The sequence below is a fragment of the Psammomys obesus genome, unplaced genomic scaffold (genome assembly GCF_907164565.1).
Source record: "Psammomys obesus unplaced genomic scaffold, mPsaObe1.curated_primary_1811, whole genome shotgun sequence".
Classification (NCBI taxonomy): domain Eukaryota; kingdom Metazoa; phylum Chordata; class Mammalia; order Rodentia; family Muridae; genus Psammomys; species Psammomys obesus.
Genome location: NW_026586383.1, coordinates 124,492 through 134,684, shown reverse-complemented (window position 1 = coordinate 134,684; position 10,193 = coordinate 124,492).

Genomic DNA, 10,193 nt, shown 5'->3' with positions numbered 1-10,193 from the left:
CTGCTGCTGCTGCTGCTGCTGCTGCTGCTGCTGCTGCTGCTGCTGCTTTCCCCTGCTGCTGCTGCTGCTGCTTGCTGTTGTTTGATGAGACGTTGGAGCTATCCTGAAATGAAGATTGGGCTTTCTTCTAGGAACCTGACAATGACCCTAATCAGCAGGAAGTAGCCAAAGAGAACTACAACTGTGCCCCTTCTCCCCACTAACCTCCTTTCTCTTCTACCTGGTGTTGGGTGTTGGAAGGGACCGGGGTAGACAAGGGAGAAAGAGGATTAAGAAACCAAAATAAAATGGTTTTAAAAAGAACATCAACAGGGTCCAGCTGTGAGAACTATGTATTTTAAAATCAGGCCTCAGGGGGTAGAGAGATGGGCCAGTGGTTGAGAGCACACCGCCAGCAATCCCAGCACTTAGGGAGGCAAAGGCAGGTGATTCTTTGTGAGTTCCAGGCCAGCCTGGTCAGCAAAGCAAGTCCAGGACAGTCAAGGCTACACAGAAAAACCTGTCTCAAAAAACAAACAAAAAAAAAAAAAAAAAAAAAAAAAAAAAAAAAAAAAAAAAAAAAAAAAACAAGAAAGGAAGAAAGAAGAGTGAACACTGGCTGCTTATCCGGAGGACCCAGGTTCAATTCCCAGCACCTGCATGGCTGCTGACAACCATGTGCAACCCTAGTTCTGGAGGATCTGATGCCCTCTTGTAGTCTCACAGGGCCGCAGGCATGTCCATCAGGCAGGCAAAACATTCATACGCCTTAAAAAAGACCCAAAAAAAAAAAAAAAAAAAACTAAAAATTCTTTGCCAAATTCTGCCTTCTAAGGGAGAGACCAGTTGTTCCCCTCTCGTGAATGTGAGTCAGACTTCTTCTAATACATGCAATGCGACCGAGGCGGCAGTATAGGGCTTTGGAGGTTTGGCCATAAAAAGAGTTACAGCTTCCTTCCGGTTTCTTTCCCTTTCTGATGGCTCGCTTTCAGAGAAGTCAGCCATTGCATCATAAGGATTCTTCAGCAGCTGTGGGGAGGAGTCCCTGTGGGGAGGAAGCAGTGAGTGAGCCTCCTGGAGAGGGGATCCCCCAGACTTAGTCAAGCCTTCAGACGGTACAGCTGCAGACAACGCGTAATTGAGTCCTTCCTTCTGCTTCCTTCTGTGTCTGTGGGTGCCGTTCTGTCTTTTTAAATTTTTAATTACAATTATTTATCTTACTGTGGGGGCATGTATGCTCTGACACCTGAGGAGATCAAAGGACACCTTGCAAGAGTTGGTTCTCTCTGTCCATCTTGTGAGTCTTGGGGATCAAATGCAGGTCACCAGGTAGCAACCGAATTTTTCCCTCTAAGCTATCTTTTCTCTTTTTCTTCCTTCCTTCCTCCCTACCTTATCTCTCCTCTCTTCCTGAGACAGGGTTTCTCTGTGTAGCCCTGGCTGTCCTGGAACTCACTCTGAAGACTGGGCTGGCCTGCAACTCGGAAATCCGCCCACTTATTCCTTTCTCCTGAGTGCTGGGATAAAGTCATGCACCACCATCACCTGGCTTTCCTTCCTCCCTCCCTCCCTCTCTCCCTCCCTCCCTCCCTCCCTCTCCCTTTCTTTCTTTCTTTCTTTCTTTCTTTCTTTCTTTCTTTCTTTCTTTCTTTCTTGTCTTTCTTTCTTTCTTTCTTGTCTTTCTTTGTTGTTGTTTTTGTTTTTGAGATAGGGTTTCTCTGTGCAGCCTTGACTGTCCTGGATTCACTTTGTAGACCAGGCTGGCCTTGAACTCACAGAGATCCGCCTGCTTCTGCCTCCCTGAGTGCTGAGATTACAGGCGTGAGCCACCTTGCTGGGCTCTTTCATGCTTTCTTTTGCTTGCTGCTTGCTTGCTTTCTTTTGCTTGCTGTGTCAATCCTATGTAGTCCAGGTTGGTCTCAAACTTGCTGTGTAGCTGAGGCTAACCTTCACCTCCTGTTTCTCTCTACTTCTACTTTCCAAATGTTGGGATTACAGGTGTGTGCTAGCATGACCATCTTCCATTCTGATAATATTAACCATAGACTATCCTATAAGATCCTTCTTGTTATGTACTTAAGAGAAATCAGCCCAAAACTTGTGGGCTGCAGATGTAGCTTAGTTGCCAGAGTGTTAACTGAGCATGCCCAAGGTCCCAGATTTGACCCCCAGCACCAAAGAAAACCAGGTGTGTGGTATACACCAGCCATTCAGCACTCTGGAGGTGGAGGCAGGAAGATTAAAAATTCAATGTCATCCTTGGCTACAAGAGTGAGTCTGAGGCCAGTCTGGGCTCTGTTGATTTTTTTTTTTTTTTTAAGAAGAAAGGAAGGGGGCTGGAGAGATGGCTCAGAGATTAGGAGCACTGGCTGTTCTTCCAAAGGTCCTGAGTTTAATTCCCAGCAACCACATGGTGGCTCACAACCATCTATAATGAGATCTGGTGCCCTCTTCTGGTGTGTAAGCATACATGCAGGCAGAGTATTGTATAAATAATAAATAAATCTTTAAAAAAAGAAGAAAGGAAGGAAGGAAGGAAAGAAGAAGGAAGGAAGAAAGGGCGAACCTAGGCAGTGATGCCACATGCCAGCACTTTAGAGGCAGAGGCAGGCGGATTTCTGAGTTTGAAGCCAGCCTGGTCTACAGAGTGACATCTAGGGCTACAAAGAGAAACCCTGTCTTGAAAAACAAAAACAAGGGCTGGAGAGACAGCTCAGAGGTTAAGAGCACTAGCTGTTCTTCCAAAGGTCCAGAGTTCAATTCCCAGCAACCACATGGTGGCTCATAACCATCTATAATGAGATCTGGTGCCCTCTTCTTGCCTGCAGGCACACATGCAGGCAGAATAATGTATAAATAATAAATAAATAAATCTTTAAAAAGAAAGAAATTAAGTTGGGTGGGAAACTAAACACAAAGGGTTTCTAAACATGAATTTTTTGACTCACACAGCATTCAAAACGAGCAGAGTAATCTATGAGGACAGAAATTAGGACAGTGGGCATACTCCCTGTGGCAGAGGAACAAGCGACAGTTTTCTGGAATGCTGCACTGTCTGATCTGATAGTGATTAAAATCAATGTACAGTTAGGTAGTGTTAGCTGACTTCACTCACTCTATTTATCTATGGACAGATATATTTTACCTTTTACTGAATAGGAATTATACTTTCACCAAATAAGTAAAACTTGAGCAGCCCGGTGCTTGCTGATCTTTACAGGAAAACTTCCCAGCAGCCAGGCCCATCCCATCTCATCAAACAAAAGGCTTCATTCTGTTTGCTTTATTTATTTATTTTTGTTTTCCGAGACAGAGCTTCTCTCTGCGTAGCCCCGGATGTCCTGAACTCACTCTGTAGACCAGGCTGACCTCAAACTCAGAGATTGGCCTGCCTCTGCCTCCTGAGTGCGGGGTTAAAGCCTGTGCCACCACAGCCTAGTAGGGTCTTTCTGTTTTTATTGAGGTTGTCTATTTATGTGCCTGTGGGGGGTATATGTGTGAGCAGCTGGATGGCGTGGCAGGCATGCAGGTGGAGGCAGAGCAATTGCAGGAGTCAGTTGTAGCTTTCCACAGTGTAGTTCCCAGGAACTGAACTCTGGTTATCATCCTTGGCAGCAAGCACCTCTGCCAATGATCCATCCCACTGGCCCTGGTTTTTATTTGTTGGCTTGGGTTTTGTCTTCAAGATGCTGAGACCAAACTCAGCCTTTTCAAGTATTTCGCTGAGCTATGTCTCCGGTTCTTTGAGTTGTTTATTCATTTTTCTGGCCTTTTGAAAGTGTCTCAGCCTCCGGCCCTGGCTCGCCTGGAAATTGTTGCAACCCTGTTTCCTCCACATCCCAACAGCAGAGGTGTGTGCCGCTGTACCTGGCCAGTGTTTGTTATCAGCATTTTTGGTTTTAGGCTTTGTGCTTTGTTTGGCTTGGTTGGTCTCCTTTTTTTTGATTGTTTTGAAACAGCGTCTTACTCTATAGCCCTGACCAGCCTGGAAATCACGCTGTAGGCCAGGCTGGGCTCAGATTCACAGAGATCTGTCTGCCTCTGCCCCTAGAGTGCTGGGATTAAAGGCCTGTACCATCACACAATGCTGATCTGTTTGTTTGTTTGGTTGTTTTTTTTTTGACAAGGTTTTACTGTGCAGACTTGGCCCCTATTTCAATCCTCCTGCCTCAGCCTCTCCAATGTTGTGTGGGTCACTACATCCACTCTCTAAGTTTATTTTTGATCTTAGAGTATTAATTGGGGCCTTTAACCTATTCCTGAAACCAGGCTATATCGGGGCCTTTGCCCTTTGAGAAGTTGTGGCTGCCAGAGACACTGGTTTTGATGGCATGCTTACCACACTCAGGTCATTTTTTATTTTTTTGGTTTTTTGAGACAGGATTTCTCTGTGTAACAGAGCCCTGGTTGACCAGACTGGCCTCAGATTCACAGATATCTGCCTGCCTCTGCCTCCCAAGTGCTGAGATTAAAGCCTGTGCCACCATGCCAGGCCCAAGGTCATCTTGTTTGTTTGTTTATTTATTTTTAGAACAACTACTTTTTTTAATGGAGACACACTGAGTTCAATTAATTAAGGTCGTTTGCCAAGAGCTTGGGGGAGGGGGGTTCTTTACTAAAGTGTGGGCAACAGAACAAAATTACTCCTCCTCCCCCAGCAACCATTTACTAGCTCCTGGGGAAGGATGAGTACCCTTGGTTGGCCTAAGCCGACTGTCACAAGTAGGCTAGAGAAGATGAGTGGAGAGCAATTGAGAGTCATGGCTACAGCTAGACACATCAGACTCCTGCACTGAGATAGGCCACGCCCCTTGCTGGCCAAGCCAGTTGGGTAAAAGCCACCTGTGGGCATTTTTCCAGGCACACGTCACCCTAGAACCCAGCCAGAGATGAACACTGATATCAGCGGGGAATCCCAGACACTCAGCACTCAGACCCAGGACCCAGCCTGCACAGAAGGCTGAGCAGCCTAGTTTGGCTCTTCAGGTCACCCAGGTGAGAAAAATAGTGCCCAGGGGCTTGTTTAACTGGTCCATATGGCAAAGCTCCTGTCACAGAGGACTTGGCACTGTGCAGCCAGGTTCTAGACCTGCCCAGACCACACCTGAGGCCTGTAGGTGTGTTCAGCATTCTTCACGAAAAACATGAAGCTGGGGCAGGCGAGGTGGCTCTCGGGGTAAGGGTGTTTGCTGTCGAGGCTGACAACCTGAATTGGCTTCCTGGGACCCACAGGGTGGAAGGAGAGAACTGTGTGGTCACGAGAACTGGACTTGAGGTCCCAGCATAGCATTCAGAACAGTCCTTACATCTCCCCAAAGACCTGTGACTCTGGTCTCACACCCTCTAACACCCTCTTCTAGCTTCTGAATGTGCATAGGCACCTGGACCTACACATGCACACGCATATACCCTCAGGCACACAGACAAGTACACACAAGTACATATAAACATACACATACATCCTGACCCACACAGGGAACGCTAGGTCAGCCGGAGCTACATAATAAGACCCTTCTTTTCTTTTCTTTTCTTTTCTTTTCTTTTCTTTTCTTTTCTTTTCTTTTCTTTTCTTTCTGCTCTGTTTCTTTTATTTTTTTTTTTTTTACTGTATTTCAAATATATATATGTACATACACACACACATACACATATATCAGGCTGAAGAAGTGCTCCACCACACTGGAAGGTTTTTGTTTTTGTTTCAGAGTCTTTAACTTACTATGTATAAAGAAACCTAAAACACTAATGGGAAAGAGAAGAGTGAACAGATATGGAAAATAATTTCTAGATTGTCCACAGTCCTCGGGGCACAGGCAGCTTTTTCCTAGGTTAAGTCTGGGATACAAAAATCACTAGAAACTGGGCTCATTGGCACACACCTTTGGTTCTAGCACTTAGGAGGCAAAGGTCTGTGAGTTCAAGGCCAGCCTTGAACAAAATTAGTCCAGGAAAGCCAAGATTATACATAGAAACCCTGTCTCAAAAAACAAACAACCCCAAAAAGTCATTAGAGAGGACCCTGTTCCGATTAAGAACAAAAGAGGTGGAGGTGGAGGGAAGAGGGTCAGGAGTTCAAGGCCATCATCTGATACATGCTAAAAGAGTCTCTCTCTCTCAAAACCGACAAACAAAAGAAGGGGAAACTAAGAGAAAGAAGAGAAAGGGAAGAAGGGAAAGGAAGAGAAGAAGGAGGAGAAAGAAAAGGAGGAAAAGATGAAAAGAAGGAGGAGAAAGACAAAGGCACTAGCTGAGAGCTTGGTATTGAGAGCTTCTGGGATTCCTCTGAGCCCCTCTCTGGGCCTCCAGGCACTGAGGTATTGCTGATGTGATCTGGAATGAAGCACAAAACAAGTAATTTGGGAGCAGAGCATTTGGCCATGAGCTCTGGCTTTGTCATTTACTAGTGATCCTGAGCAAGCGGGTTAAATTCTTTAAACCTGCCGTTGCTCGTCTATGAAAACAGAGGTCATGGGGCCTGGAGAGATGGCTCAGTGGTTAAGAGCACTGTCTGTTCTTCTAAAGGAACTGGGTTCAATTCCCAGCACCCACATGGCAGCTCACAACTGTCTGTACTGCCAATTCCAAGGGATCTGACACCTTCACACTAATGTACATAAAATAAAATTAAACAAAAAACCAAAAAAACAGAGCTGTGCTTTAAAAAAAAGAAAGAAAGAAAGAAAAAAAAAAGAAAACAAAGGTCATAATCCTTCGGTCTCACAAAGAGAAGGGAGAAAAGCCCACGCAAATGAAAGACATGTACTGTGAAGTAGCACGATGGCCAGGGTTCTGGTGCGGGCCTTGCCCTGGCCCCGAGCACCTCCCTTTCTTCTTATTTGGAAGATCTTCACATAATGGCTCAAGCATGACAGTCGACGATGACCACGGTGGCGGGCAGGCTGCTGAGATGGCTCTGCAGGTAAAGGGGCTTGCCTCTCAGGCCTATAGTCTGAGTTCAGTTCTAACCACTACATGGAAGGAGAGGTAAGAAATAGATTGTTAAGGTCCATTTTCTTCCTTCCTTTGAAAGCCATTTCTTCTTCATTTTAATTATTATTACTTGTGGTTGAGTGTGGGTGTGTGGGTGTCCTACATGTAGGAGAAGGTCAGAGGGGTGTTAGACCTCCTGGAGCTGAAGTTGCAGGAAGTTGTGAGCTGCCTGATGTGGGTGCTGGGAATCCAACTTGGGTCCTCTGCAAGAGCAGTGTTTGCTCTGAGCCACAGAGCCAGCATCTCTCCAGCCCTGTTGTGTGCTGAGAGTTCAGCAGAAGTGTGACGCAGGGAGACACTATAGGCCATATGCTACGAGACTGAACCCAGGACCAGAAATGTGGGCAATCTCAAGCCCCAAATGATGCCTTGGCTAAGAGTCTGTGTCCTGAGCCGATAGGATTGGGGATTTGAGAAGTCTTGGCCTATTGGAAGAGAGAGAGGAATGTTTCACAGCTTTGAAACTAGTCTTGTTCCAAATCAGCACACCAGCTGTTTCACCTTTTCTCTATGCTCTGATCCTTTCTGCAGAATTATATATTAAAAAGTGCTTTGTTGGGACTGGAGAGATGGCTGAGTGGTTAAGAGCACTGTCTCCCCTTCCAAAAGACCCAGGTTCAATTCCCAGCACCCACATGGCAGCTCACAACTGTCTGTAATGCCAGTTCCAAGGGCTCTGACATCTTCACACTAAAGCACATAAAATGAAATGAAATTAATTAATTTTAAAGAGTGCTTTGTTTTCACCAGTCTCTTAAATTCACTATCATCTTATTTCCAATAGACAGAACCAACTCTGGCAGGTTGTCCTTTGACCTCTGGCACAGAGTCTGTGGCACATATGTGCATTCATGCATGTATATACCCACACCCTGTAAATATGGCTCAGTGGGCTATGGCACTTGCCACACACACACACACACACACACACACACGTAAATACATGTAAAGCAAACAAACAAACACACAGACTCATCAAAGATGGGGAAAGCAGGTTGTGGCAACCTCTCTGAGGACCCTGCAAACCAACTGTGCTGAATGGGGCAGGCCAGGGTTTGGACAGTCCTGGGTTTAAAAGCAGGAGGTCCCAAGCAGCTTTTTGAGGGAGAAAACCTACCCTCTGAGCATCAGGACAAACCTGGGGCAAGACCCAGGGCCCTGCTGCTTGCAAGGGCCACTCTAGCAGAACGGGCGTCTGCAGGCCGGGCAGACATTATGTCATCTGTGCATCTGGAAACCACAGTACCGCCCTCCTGGGTCCCCAGAGGTCCTCTTATCCCTGCCCAGGCTCCCTGAGCTCTCTGCATCCCCAATCAGACTCCCAAGGAACTGAGTTGAAACCTCTTGGGCTTCTGTCCAAGCGCTACTTCTAATTTCCCCACTCCCCTGTCCCTCGGGAGTAAACAATACAACATTAAACAAAGGCTGCAGCCTGGGCCTGGAGGAAAACACTGAGCCATGGCGAGTGTGCTGCTCGTGTTTATTTCTTTATCCCCACACTTTGTTCCCAGATAAAACCTGAAGGAGCTGTGTTTACTGTGATTCTCCTGTCCCCTCCCCGCACCTCCTTCCAGTACTGTCGACGCTGCGGGCATCAGGGTGGTGCAGCACTCAGTAGTCACAGTCCTTTGTTTATGCTTGTCATAGTCCTTTATTCTTTCTCTTCCTTTTTTTCGTGAGTCTCGACTCTGAAGTCTGAGGCCCGGGCAGATTCCCTGAGGGTTATTAATGCTCAAACTGCTGAGTCACGCCAGAGCCTCTGACTCGGCAGGAATGAGTTTGTCTTTAAGATTGATTGATTTATTTATTTGTAGGCATGTGGGTGTGCATATATGCGTGCACATCATGGGCTTGCAGTGTCCATGGAGACCAGAAGAGAGCATCAGAGCCTCTGCATCTGGAGCTGCAGGTGACTGTGACGCTGGGAACTGAACTCAGCTCCTCTGCAAAAACAAGCACCCTTAACCACTGAGCCATCGCTCCAGCCCAGGGTTTCTATTTCTAATGAACTCCTATGTACTGGTCCAGGCTCAGCAGGTAGAAACCACTGGGTTAGATTTGTTTGTTGCGACAGGGCTTCTTTCTGTAGCCCCAGTTGTCCTGGAACTCTCTGTGTAGACTCAGAGATCAGTCTGCTTCTGCCTCCCAAGTGCTGCGATTAAAGGCGCGTGCCAACACCACCTGGCTTGACCACCGAGTTAGGACCGTGAACTGTCTCAGGCCTTCACTGTAGACAGGAAGTGGAAGGACTGTGAGGCTACTCCCAACATGGGTGCTCAGCAGGGCCTGTGATGTGTGATTAAACGTGAAGGACTTTACGTAGTCTTACTTATTCGTTTTCTGTGGACTGCTGTTTTGTCTGCATGTGTATCTCTGCAACCATGTGTGTGCCCTCAGAGGTGAGAAGAGGATGCTGAGTCTCCTGAAACTGGAGATAGAGGTGGTTGTTAGCCACTACGTAGGTTCTGGGAATTGAAACTGGGCCCCTGGAAGAGAAGTCAGTGTTCTTAACCACTGCGCAATCTCTCTAGCCCACAACTGGGATGAGTTTTAATAAAGTCATAAACATGTACAACCATCATCAGCATCCCACCATGGACTTCCCTTAAGCTCACCTGTGACCAGCACGCATGTGGCCAAACACACCTGCGACCAAACCCACTGCCTAGTCTTAAGCTCCAGCAGCATCTGCGGCACTTCCTACCTCTGAGATTTGCCAGTTCTAAAAATTTCATGTACCTAGAGCCCACATATACATACAGAGTTTTGTGTCAGGGTTGAAGAAATGGCTCAGTGGTTAAGAGCACTTGTTGCTCTTGCAGAGGACCTGGGTACAGTTCTTAGCATCCACATGGTCACTCACAGCCATCTGTAATTCCAATTCCTGGGGATCCAGTATCCTCTTATAGCCTCTTTAGGCATCAGGCATGTAAATAGTACACAGACATACATGTAGGCAAAACACTCACATACTTTTAAAAATGTTTTGTGAGCTGGGCAGTGGTGGAGAACATCTTTAATCCCAGCACTCTGGAGGCAGAAGCAGGCAAATCTCTGTGGGTTGAAGAGCAACCTGGTCTACACAGAGAAAACTTTGGAAAAAAGGTTTTGTGTCTGCTTCATGCAGTCATTATGATGCTTTGGAGATTCTTCTGCATTGTATCATGTATAGGAAAGCCTTCCTTCCTTCCTTCCTTCCTTCCTTCCTTCCTTCCTTCCTTCCT